This window comes from Schistocerca cancellata, chromosome 4, assembly GCF_023864275.1.
Source record: "Schistocerca cancellata isolate TAMUIC-IGC-003103 chromosome 4, iqSchCanc2.1, whole genome shotgun sequence".
In the NCBI taxonomy this organism is placed as follows: domain Eukaryota; kingdom Metazoa; phylum Arthropoda; class Insecta; order Orthoptera; family Acrididae; genus Schistocerca; species Schistocerca cancellata.
In genome coordinates, this window is record NC_064629.1 from 36,546,957 (window position 1) to 36,560,007 (window position 13,051).

Below are 13,051 nucleotides of genomic sequence, written 5' to 3' on the forward strand. Positions count from 1 at the left end.
TAACTCCTGTAGGCATTATAACTTGAAATGCATCTCATTGCCTGTAAAACTTAAGAGCCCATCAAAACTTGAGAAGCAAAATCTGGACCTTCAATTTATGTTTACAACCGAGATGTGGATGACAGCTAGCCTGAAGATAATGAGGAGGTCACTGTACAGAAAGAAGTATGGCATAAAGTAGTTGGACCCCTCCAGTTTTTAAAATTAGCCAGTTAGCACTCAAAAATGTAGATTTGTTGATATTCTCTGAGAACAAGAAGCAACACTATGTGTGGATCAAAAGTATGTTCTGTCTACTTTCTGCCAAAATGAGTAAAAAATACTGTACAACATATTTTTGCCACAACTGTTTTACCAAGAGAGAATATCTTGCGAGGTACCTCATTGATACCTCAAGCCAGGAATCAGCATGTGTCGAAATGCCTACCAAGGATAAAAAATTCTAAGAACGCTCACCACCAAGAGTGATGTCCCTTCATCTTATACACTGACTTCGAGCGCCTCCTAGCTCCAGTGTCCTGTGGAGCATTGTGAATGCGACCTCAATGCCTCTCACACAACAGCACATACAATATGTGGCAGTGTATCAAGTTGTATGCTTGTGTGACTCCAGCCACAAAAAATTCTAATCATGCGTCAGAGGGGATCCTGTGAGATGGCTGCTCCCTGAGATCAGAAGAAAAGTAAGTGAGAAGTTGATGGGATACATTGCAACAAAATTCCCATTGCACACTTGCAGGAGATTGATTCCTCAGACAATAAGGCAGTAAATGTCATATTCGTGGGCTGCCGTTCCATGGAAAAGTGGAAATACCACATAGACACAACTGTCATCTAACGTGGAAGTTCCACGTCACAGCCCACAAAATATGCAACCTGAAGCACCAACTGCCGCAACACATACTCGTCCTCTTCCATAATTCCATCGAGCGAGGCGGCGCAGTAGTTAGCACACTGGACTCGCATTCTGGACGACGACGGTTCAAACCAACGTCCGACCATCGTGATTTAGGTTTTCTGTAATTTCCCTAAATCGCTTCAGGCAAATGCCCGGATGGCTCCTCTGAAAGGGCACGGCCAACTTCCTTCCGCATCCTTCCCTAACCCATGGGACCGATGACATAGCTGTTTGGTCCCCTCCCCCGAACCAAACAACCGTGATTTGATCGGGTATGATGCTCACTTCATTCTTGAGCACTTGGGTGATTTTTCTTTGAAAGTTGATAAAGGTTCAGTGTCATTAATGACTCCACGGAATGGCATACCTCATATTCCAAGCCACGTGCACCAAAAATAATATTCTGCTTCCTGAATTGGCTATGTTTCATGCACGCCTCTCGTCAGAAATTTGCTGAGGGAATGTACTAGGAGGATATGCATGTCACTAAGGCCACATATTTCGATGATGCAGAGTTCCAGTTTGTGAAGAAGACGGGAATCTTTTCATATGAATACATCTGTTCGATGGAGAGACTCCACAAAATCACCTTTCCCAACATAATTACACTCTCCACTAAACTAACAGGCGCTGCCATAACAGATGCAGAGTGTGAGCAAGCAGTGAATGTTTTAAGGGTATATGTTAGAATATACATAAAATCTTATGTACGATTGCTCACAGACCTTTTCAAGATATTCTGAAGCGTGAAATGCAATTTTAAGACACATGTCAGCATCAAACTGTTGACCGATGTTGACGTGCTGCTCTTCTTCAAATACGGGATTCGTGGGGGACTTTGCCTATGTGTACACAGGTACATCTACATACTTCATTAGCCACCTAATGGGGTGTGGTGAACGGTACTTTTTGTACCACTAACTGAACCGTCCAACCCTGTCCCACTCGCAAATATCGTGTGGAAAGAATGATTGTTGGTAAGCCTCTGTAATGGCTCTAATTTGTCGAATTTCCTCATGGTCACTACGAGCGACGTATGTGGGGGGAAGTAATATGCTGTCCGACTCTTCCAGGAAAGTGCTCTCTCTAAATGTGAATAGTAAATCTTTCCGTGATGCACAGCGCCTCTCTTGCAACATCTGCCAATGGAGTTTTTTGAGCACCACCATAACGCCCTCGTGCCAGCTAAATGATCCCATGATGAAACGTGCCGTTCTTCGTTGGATCTTCTCTGTCTCTTCTATCAGTCCTGTTTGGTCGTAATCCCAGGTAGATGAAAATTATTCAAGAACCACTCGAACAAGCGCCTTATAAGCCGATTCCTTCGTGGATGGGTTACATCTCCTTAAGATTCTTCCTATACGAGGTGCATTCTAGTTCTAAGGCCTCCGATTTTTTTTTCAAATTAACTACTCACCCGAAATCGATGAAACTGGCGTTGCTTCTCGACGTAATCGCCCTGCAGACGTACACACTTTTCACAACGCTGACGCCATGATTCCATGGCAGCGGTGAAGGCTTCTTTAGGAGTCTGTTTTGACCACTGGAAAATCGCTGAGGCAATAGCAGCACGGCTGGTGAATGTGCGGTCACGGAGAGTGTCTTTCATTGTTGGAAAAAGCCAAAAGTCACTAGGAGCCAGGTCAGGTGAGTAGGGAACGTGAGGAATCACTTCGAAGTTGTTATCACGAAGAAACTGTTGCGTAAAAAAGTGGTGAAACAGCACACGCGCAGCCCTTCCTGGACGTTTTTGTTGCAGTGCAGGAAGGAATTTGTTCTTCAAAACATTTTCGTAGGATGCACCTGTTTCCGTAGTGCCCTTTGGAACGCAATGGGTAAGGACTACGCCCTCGCTGTCCCAGAACATGGACACCATCATTTTTTCAGCACTGGCGGGTACCCGAAATGTTTTTGGTGGCGGTGAATCTGTGTGCTTCCAATAAGCCGACTGGCGCTTTGTTTCTGGATTTAAAAATGGCATCCACGTCCATTGTCACAACCGACGAAAAGAAAGTCCCATTCATGCTGTCGTTGCGCGTCAACATTGCTTGGCAACATGCCACACGGGCAGCCATGTGGTCGTCTGTCAGCATTCTTGGCACCCACCTGGATGACACTTTTCGCATTTTCAATTCGTCATGCAGGATTGTGTGCACAGAACCCATAGAAAAGCAAACTCTGGAGGCGATATGTTCAACAGTCATTCGGCGATCCCCCAAAACAATTCTCTCCACTTTCGCGATCATGTCGTCAGACCGGCTTGTGCGAGCCCGAGGTTGTTTCGGTTTGTTGTCACACGATATTCTGCCTTCAGTAAACTGTCGCACCCACGAACGCACTTTCGACACATCCGTAACTCCATCACCACATGTCTCCTTCAACTGTCGATGTATTTCAATTGGTTTCACACCACGCAAATTCAGAAAACGAATGATTGCACGCTGTTCAAGTAAGAAAAACGTCGCCATTTTAAGTATTTAAAACAGTTCTCATTCTCGCCGCTGGCGGTAAAATTCCATCTGCCATACGGTGCTTCCATCTCTGGGACGTATTGACAATGAACGCGGCCTCATTTTAAAACACTGCGCATGTTTCTATCTCTTTCCAGTCCGGAGAAAAAAATCGGAGGCCTTAGAACTTGAATGCACCTCGTAAATGTGAGTTTGACATCTACCTTTCCCACTATTTGTTTTATGCGCTCATTGCAGTGAAGGTCGTTCTGGATAGTTATTTAAGGGCAGATACTGCTTCCAGCGGTATGGAGGAAAAGAGCGAGCTGAGTTTTGCAGGATCTCTGTTTACGGAATCGATGCTGAGTTTTACAGAGGAGATCTTCCTTCTCCAAGAACGTCATAATTTCTGTTTTTGGATATTCACACAATGTTGTGGCTATTTGGCGAAGTTCTACTGTGTAAATTTAGTCGATTATATAATTGTATTTTTGCACATCATCCTATTGTGCTATGAAAATTAGCCTTCATATAAACGTCACAAGAAAATGTAGAATTTAACTTTGTTCTCAATTTTATTTTATGAAATCAAAATAATGTCTCTTATGAGAAATGTCACTTATATTAGATTAGGTACAACTTTGTTCCCACCGTTTTTTTTATCGAAGTTAAAAAATTACAGAAATTTATGATTCAAAGTAATGGCCATACCTGGCCACTACTTTCTGCCATCTTTCGGGCAGCACGTAAAACATGTAATTACTGGGTGATATGGCTGCTTCTTCACCTCACCTGCTATGCATCTCGACATCTTCACCCTATGCCAGTTCTCTCAGGAATGGACGAATTATCCAGTGATCACTGGTACCATACATTATTTGTAGCTGTGTATGCAGCTTAAAAAATCGTACTATAAAAGATGAATAGCGTCCGCTGTCATTTTATCGACAGTGGATGATCATTTATGGACTGATGGTGCTCATGTTAACTTAAGTGAGGGCAGTGGTGTAGTGCAAGTGACGTCTGTTGATGCATTGGCCATTACCTCGCTATAAAGGGAGATCAGTGGCAGCACAATTTCGATGTATTGAAGAAAGTGACCAATGTTCTGGATGTCACTATTCCGGCGTAACCACAAACGTCGGAACGAAGAGGCGGCACGCAAGAGCAGAGAAGGCTGTGAAGAAAGAGCGGCCAATGGTGCGCGGAATTAGACTGCGCCGCAAAAGGCGCGCCCCCTGCAGCAAGTGAATATATACACAGGTCCTGCTAACCTCGAGGCTTACATAGGCCCGAGTCTGCAACGTGTTTAGTGCTTCGCTGTCAGATTGTATTGTTTTCATGTCGCCTCTCGCCAGCGACATTTGCTGTAGTCAAGATAAGTGTCGTCAATTTTCTTCCTGGAAATAAGACTACTAATGTTATTTGACTGAATTGTTGTATGGCATTCCGAGAACGCTGCATCCCGTAGGCACCCTATTAGTAACAAGTGGGGCAAGACACCACAGTCACGAAGATTCAACTTCAGAACTGTAGCTTCAAAGATGACGATGATCATGTTACTAGTGCCTATTCCATGTTCTAGCAGCTGAAATCCAAAATATCTTTGTTAAGCGCTTTTGGACATTTACAGGAATCTTACTGAAATATGTAACAGTTTAAATGCTGCAGACAATTGTTTGTTTCCTATAGAGCTCGTACCCTCGCTATGTGACATTTCATACAGATTTAACTTTCTGCCTCATGTATATAAAAATGATGTTCTTATTTCTACATATGTGTCCTACTATAAACATTATGATGTGAATGCACAGTGTAAGATTGATCAGCCTTCTCCTACTAAACTGTGCTGTATTGGTTGTAAAACAGGAAAATAATAAATCATTTTTTATACTCAACGTATTTTTTTAAAAATAATATGTGAGTAGATACAGTGGCTTAGCAAGTATGTGGTAATATCTAAGATGCTTTTGACTAAACCATATCTTCTCATGAACTTTTATTTAATACCTCAATGAGGCTGCTGAGTCTCACGCCCAGCTGTGATGGCAGATGGCGACATCAATACAGCATTGGGGGCAGGGGTGACAGAGGTAGGGATGTGTGAGCGTAATGACTCCCAGTAAGAATCTACATTTTTTACAGGTAGTCGGATACGATATGTGTTGATAAGGAGGGCTGAAATAAATAATAAATTTTCTACAAGAAACACAATGTTTACAATGTTCCTTATTGACTATTGTATCTACAGATTTCACTGCATAGTGCCAACACAGAATTTTGAAAATAGATGCCATCTGTATGCTTTAAATACGGCTTGTATCACATTCAGGACAATAGGCATCGTTACCCATATAGTAATTCCTCCAGTGAACTCAGCTTCCAAAAATCTGACAGGTTCTACACTTACACCGTTCGGTACAGGGGGTACACAGGCACTGATACACTGCTCCACTTGGTACACAGTTACACTATGTTTGCTGAAATAGTCAACAAACTCATAGTAAACTGCTATTATACATGGCTGCCAGCAGCACAATCTATCTTCGATGATCGATATTTCACTATACAGATAATCTCAATTCGATATGTGTGGATGTTTTAAGTATATATTTGTGCCCCATCAAGTTAATTCTAACATGGTCTTGCTGCATGTATCCGCTATGGCGACTTTAAATCGATGAATATCTATTGGAGTACTGGAGTGTGTAATTCTAACATGGGCTCACCATACATATCAGGATGGTGACTTTATATCCTAACATTTGAACATCTAGTGGAGTATAGGATGGACAACACTCATCTGTCATCTTATTCCTTATATACTCATTCATAATGCACAGATATTCCCATCGTACCATGAATATCGAATGTTAGAATCAACATGTTGTGCGTTTTTATTTTCAGTCAGTACAGCAATGTCATTTACTGGATCCAGGCCTACAATTACATGTTTACATCCATTAGTCGTCACGTAATATTTGCTGGTAAACAGTAGTACTATTTAGGGACTTGGCTGTGGTTCAGTGAGCTGAGGTAGTTCTAATGGTGGTGGCTGCTGCGGCAGCAGTGGTGTTACCATAAAGTCGAATAACAGCAGGTCTGATAAATCAGGAAAACCATTTGAGGGCTGCTGCTGCTGCTGCTGCTGTAGGGGCGCAGACAATAGTGAGTGTGTGTCCTCCTGGAGCAGTTCTACCACCAGACCAGGGGCACATTGTATTTCAGGAACAATAATAAACCATAAGTGTAATGTAATACGTATTTATGAGTAACAATAATAATAGTAACATCGTAAGGTGGCAGATTAAATAAATGTCAATTTCGAACCTTACATGAGAGTTTTTATAGATTATAACAGGAAGGTGAATATGTCACCTGACATTTTCAGTGAAAATGAGTAGATTTGCCTATTAAAATGTACAATAGGCAATGAAAAGAGATGACACTCAATCGGCGGTATTAACATGATGAACCCAAATCCTGCATGTCAATGAGCAAGAGGTGAAACAAGCTACTGGAGGAAACATTTAGTTTGGGAGCAGATGTGAGTGGCGACATGAAGTACAACACAAAGCTCTTAAAAGCGACCTGCGGCATGGCACAATGAACGGCCCAGGTGATTCATCCATGAGGGCAAGTAGCTGACCACTGGAGTTTTATGGAAAGAATCTTTGGAAAACTGCGTTAGGGAATTTCCAGATGGATATAAACAAACTGGTGATGCTGTTGATCACATGAACTGCACGTGGTACACTTATGATGTACTCATGTAACTTTTAGGCGTCTGGAGTGGGCACAAAATGTCCGATTGGCTGACATGAAATAGGAAGGAGTAAAGTGGCGAAACTCTGATGCATCACGCTCTGAACTATGCAAAAGAACTGCGTTCGTTTCGGCTGACATTCAGCTAGATATTAGCTGTAGCGTAGTTGAGATCCAATAGCAGAGAAACGAAACAGCCATATAGTTAATGGTTCTTGTGAGAACTGAGAGGGCATTGTAACATGCACGCTGCTCCATCCATGCATGTCCATATTGCCATATTTCAAGTGCATATTTTCTCGCCTAACGAGAAACATAGCAGAGTTTCTGCTGAAAAAATCAGCAAAGGTTTTGATTAGCTTTTGTAGGACTTTCAGTGGACGAGAGCAGCGATGCAGCCAACAGCTCATCGCAGCTAAGGTAAATACCCCGTGCAGAGGCGTAAACTTGTTGGTTCACCAGCTTACATCCACTGTGAACTCGAGCAACCTAAGTAATCTTTAGCTCAGCTTGTCACAAAAAATAACCACCCTCCATAGAATTCATTGTCATCCTAAATAGTACCGAATTAAGAACCGGAATCAGATGATTTGTCGTAATATTGGCCAATTTCGCGACGCAGTAGTAAGAATGATTTTATAAAGAACCTTCTGGTTAAAATTTGATATTGTTGTGTTTAGAGTTAATTCGTTTAAACAGGACGAAATGCACTATCTTGACAACTGTCCTAACATTGTCATGTTCCAACCTATGTAAATTCGTGTATTTCTTTGACAATAATTCTGAATTAAAAACAATTGGTGTACAGCTAAACACCATTGCGCTCTGCCATAGAATAATGGTCCACTCCTTACCCCAGTCATTTATTCTATATACACTAACGCACTCAAAGGGAGTTTTGCTGATGTCAGACGATAGAGAAAAGGAGTGGAGTTTCAGATAATTGCGACCTTGCCAAGATGGCAATTGGTCTGTCAGGATGGCAATTATTCATATTAGCAAGAGTAATTAAAATTTGATATTGAGGAAAAAAATGTGATACGGTTACTCGACGTATGTGTCTGCATAGTGGTCAAAATACTGTAAATGTGTGATCCACAGAGTAGAAAAAGTTGTATTAACGAGTAACGATAAAGTTTTGCATTTTTTATAGAAGTAACTTGTGCATGACCTTGCTGCGGCGCACGATGTTATTTACGGTGTTGTTGAGTTGGTTTGAATATCCACAAACAGTGAACGGCGTTACTGACGAAGTGTTAATAGTATAAGAAACATTCGATGATATTTTGGAGACGTGTCAGGTCATATAACTTCATGCTGACTAAAGCTCAGTCTCGCGCAAATCGAGAAAGACGGACGTTAATCAGACGGTCTGAGATGGAGGAAGGACGGAAATTGATGTAATATAAAAAGTATCGAGTGCAAGTCACGAAACCGAACAAAGTAACAATGCAGAGGGAATGGTGGCAGTTTCGCGATTGGTATCACAGTCTGAGACCGCGCAAAACGAAACAGATGACGGATCCAGTGGGTCAGAAGTAGAATCAGAGAATGAGCAACTTCGGTACGTTGAATCAAATGTTGTAATTCTGAATCTAACGGGACAGTTTCCTACGGAATGAATGTGTGTAAGTGCATCAGCACTATGCACTGAAGTCGGTGAGACGTCACGTGATAGACGCCAATGGCAAAATTTACACCAAATGGTGACAGATGACGAGGGTGAAGCGAATGATACTGTATTCGCAATGTTGAAGCAACTCACTGTTTTTGTCAAGCAAACAAGTGAAACAACAGATGCACGGTTAGCAGACTTAACAGCAGAGACAAATCCTCCATTAAATGGTCTCAAGTTAGAGACTAATGCTGGGTTCGAGAAAGTCAACAAAGGTGAGCAAAAGTTGCGAATGGGAGTTAATGAACAGTTTACTGAAATCCGGAAAGAGGCGAGAGACTCGTGCAAACTAATTCAATCGCTAATGGCTGACCAGAAAAAGATGCGTACTGACATTGACCAGGTGCAGGATACCATGTCTAATATTAACCAATGAGCTGATAATTTAGCAAGTAAGGCGTCTGGTAAAGTGCAACACATCGTAGAAGAACTCAGTGTCAGAAAACGTATCACGCGAGCCACGTTAAAAAGATTCAATACACGCATTGAAAACATTGTCTCGAAAAATTAGCAGCAGTATGACCAGATTCGTAGAGAACTGAAGCAACGTATCGATAACCGTACAGAATGCAGTAGTGTGGCAACGGAATCGGTAAAATCATCCGACATAGTGGTGGAAAAAAATCCAGAGGTAACCAAGTCAGTTATGCAATCTTCCGTGGCAGTTGCGTCAGTATTTTCCGATCCGACACAAACGCAAATGGTAGGAGAACAGTTGAAACAGGTGAGCGAAGCAGGTAATGCGCATTCACAGCAGACAATGGTGCGAGAAGAGGTAAATGCGCGCAGATGAACAGAGCGGCAGCTGACCCTCCGAACGAACGCGAAAGACGCGATAAGAGAGCAATTTACGGTGACACATGTTCTCACACAAATTCTCAATTTACGAGTTACACTAGAACAGTTCATATACCGCAGGTCAATATGAATCAAATACAAAGACAACACATTGATTCAGTAACGGGCAATTTAAACGTATCTTTCTCTCCGATACACGAGGAACGGTACGGTTTAGAAAATTGCACACCACTGCGTGGATGCGATGCTAGATGGGACTCAAATATGTCATCTCATAATCCAAATGTGGTATGACGAATAAACGAAAACATGACGCTGTGAAGGGAGTGGAAAATGTTGCGAAAACACAAACGCCATACGGTGCAATAGAAAAATTTGACAGTGATCACTTTTTGACAGTCAGAAGAATCCAACATTAAAAAGAAAGCGGGAACTGTTTTCTCCTCCGCACATTTATATATCAATTCCAGATCGGTTTACCAGAGCATTGGCCACTTAGCCATAAACTTGACTTCATTTGTGGTCATATGGAAGGCGCAATAGCGGAAACCATGCAAAGAGTGACTGCAAACTGTCAGTTGTATCAAAAATTTAAATCTACATTCTTGGAGCGACACTGGTCCACGGAAACCTAAAACAGGATAAAGTATGAATTGTTACAGAAGGAATCATTCGAAAATTCAAGAGAAAAGAAGCCAGTTAGATTTTTTGAAGAAATAACAAAAAAGCATCAGTGTTTATACAATCCATACAGTGACGGGGAACTGATACGTATGTGCATAATGAAGTTACCGTTGCGTTATCAGCAATCGTTGGTTGGCAGAGCAAGAGGTAATACACAGGCATTTGAAGGGATGTTAAGAGAACTTGAATTCATTTTCAGTGAAGACGACGCTAAGAAACAACGTGGAGTGAGAGAAACCAGTGGTAGGGGGAATAATAGCAACCGATTGGCCTTTAATAATGCTTACATTGGCCATAATAATGTTGGGAAAGGTAATCGTTTTGGAAAGAATAGTAATCGCGCATGGAATAATAATAGCTATGGTTTTGGAAACTCACAGGGGTCAAACAATAACTGTGGTATTGGTGAGCCGCGGAATTACAGTAATGGCTTTGATCCCAGAAACTATGGTGGTAACTATAATTCGCGATATGATCACCGTGCATACGAAGTAGGAAGGTTTAGAGGTTTTCCACCACAAAACCCAAGCTATTCGGGTGGAACTGGAATGCCTACAACGTAGAAAGGTCGGGAGAATCAGACTTCAGCAGGACAACACACGCGGAATGAACCGGTACAGGAAGTCTAGTTGAGGCCACCAAACATTGGTAAAACACAGAATCGACAAGATGAACGGTACGAAGACCAATCAATCGCCAAATAAACTTAATTTTATAATTAAACATGTAAATAGACTTAGCTTTGATCAACGAGATTTTGAAGTAGGTTTAAGGGGTGATCAGATACAAACACCAGCATGCTGGGAGATAATTGCCTAGGAATCGACCGATGCTGAGGAACAAGAGTTGTTAATAGTTAATATAGGCAGTTGTACAAAAATTGATGATGGCCAAATTGTGATGGATGTAGTTCATTTATACGAAACCGAGAGAGAAATGGTATGCTAAGAGGATAATGCACCTTTGGCAACACCAGTATTGATACCCAAGTCAGATGACCTGTACAGGACCGGAAAGTATGAAGAAGTAATAGAGGCGTTTCATAAAGGTTATGGGCAAACAACTTCATCCCAGAACATTCAGATGACAGGTGTCAAAACTAAGGAGGAGAATAAAGTGATGGTAGCAAACCAATGGGCAAAGTAGGCCCAAAACATGGACAGACTAACATGTGACTCGATAGAGGAGGCATTAATGCATGAAAATGAAACTAAAGCTCCTCATGAGGTGCAACCGATCGTTCGGGTTTTGGTAGATGGCACGATTGTAGATGCCATCCTTGATACGGGAAGCGAAATGATGGCGATTTCGAAAGAACTTCTTGAGAAATGTAACGCTGAACAGGCGCTACCAATGTTACGGACGAAACGTGTTAAAGTCAAAGGACCGATCATGGGTGCGTCACCGGGGATTACTAGGCAAACGCGTATAACTTTTCCATGTCAGGGGCATGAAATAGAAGTGAACATGGTCATTGTGCCGAAACTATCTGTACCCATAATCATTGGAGCCGATTTCATGTGTCAAAATCGTGTTACCCTCAATATGGACGAAGGGTATATAGTGCTCAGGAAGGTACGTCTTACTTTTGAAGAAAAACTCAGACATGAAGAGATGCCAGGGGCTTAAAAACAATTGACTATACAACTGGATCTGTATGAATCGGAGGAGGGACATCCACGGTATAGGTGGGCGAAAGAAACACTACCTGTAGATGACGAAGCAATGGGGGAAATTCATCAAGAAATAGATAATAAGTTGCGACGAGTAAGGGATATTTCAGATACAGACAAAGCCGAATTAGAAGGACTATTACGGCAAAATGCCGAGGTGTTTCTACCAAAACCCGGTGACATTAAAAATCTACTATACGAATTCAAGGTTAAAGATCACAAGCCATTTAGAGAACCGCCTTACAGTACTCCATCGTGTTACCGAAGACAAGTAGTTTTAGAATTATGCAGGATGCTAGATGATGACATTATTGAAATTTCAACCTCAACATAAAACAGTCCCTTGCAAATTGTAGATAGAAAGATGGAAGTATTAGGTTAGTCATTGATGCAAGACAGATAAATTCCATTGTTATTCCTGAGACCGGTCGCCCAGAAAAAATTGGAAGTGCTCTGACAAAAATTCTTTGGGGTTAGGATTTCCTCTTTCTTTGATTTGAGGGCTAGTTTTTGGGAAATAGAACTAACACCTGATGTAGAAAGTATATGCCTTTTATCGCGTTTGGACGAAGATATTAGCTCAAAAGACTCCCTTTCGGACTGAACATATTCTCTGCAGCCTTTATAAGGGGTTTAGGAACTGTACTGGATAAAGATCTCCAACAGCGTCTCACCTGTTATGTCGATGACATATTAGTAGCTCAACCATCATGGAAACTTCACAATGAGGTGCTCGATAAATTGCTGAGGATATTAAAAGAATATGGAGTAATCGTAAACATAATGAAATCCAGTTTTGGGAATAAAGAGGTAGAGTTTTTAGACCATATTATCACTGAACAGGTCATTGAACCTAACCCTAGGAAAGTAAAAAGATGTCCTGGGTGTGGGATATCCAAGCGGAGCAGTAGTTCCAACATCTAAAAAAGTCACTGGTAAAGGCACCCATTATAGCAAAACCCAATTTGACGAAGGAATTCCGTATGGAAACCGACAGTACTAAAACAGGCTTGGATGTGGTACTCTTTGAACAATATGAAGAGGACGGACAGCGGATAAGAAAGACGATAGCTTTCGGTAGTCGAGTACTTACTAAATATGAACAAAA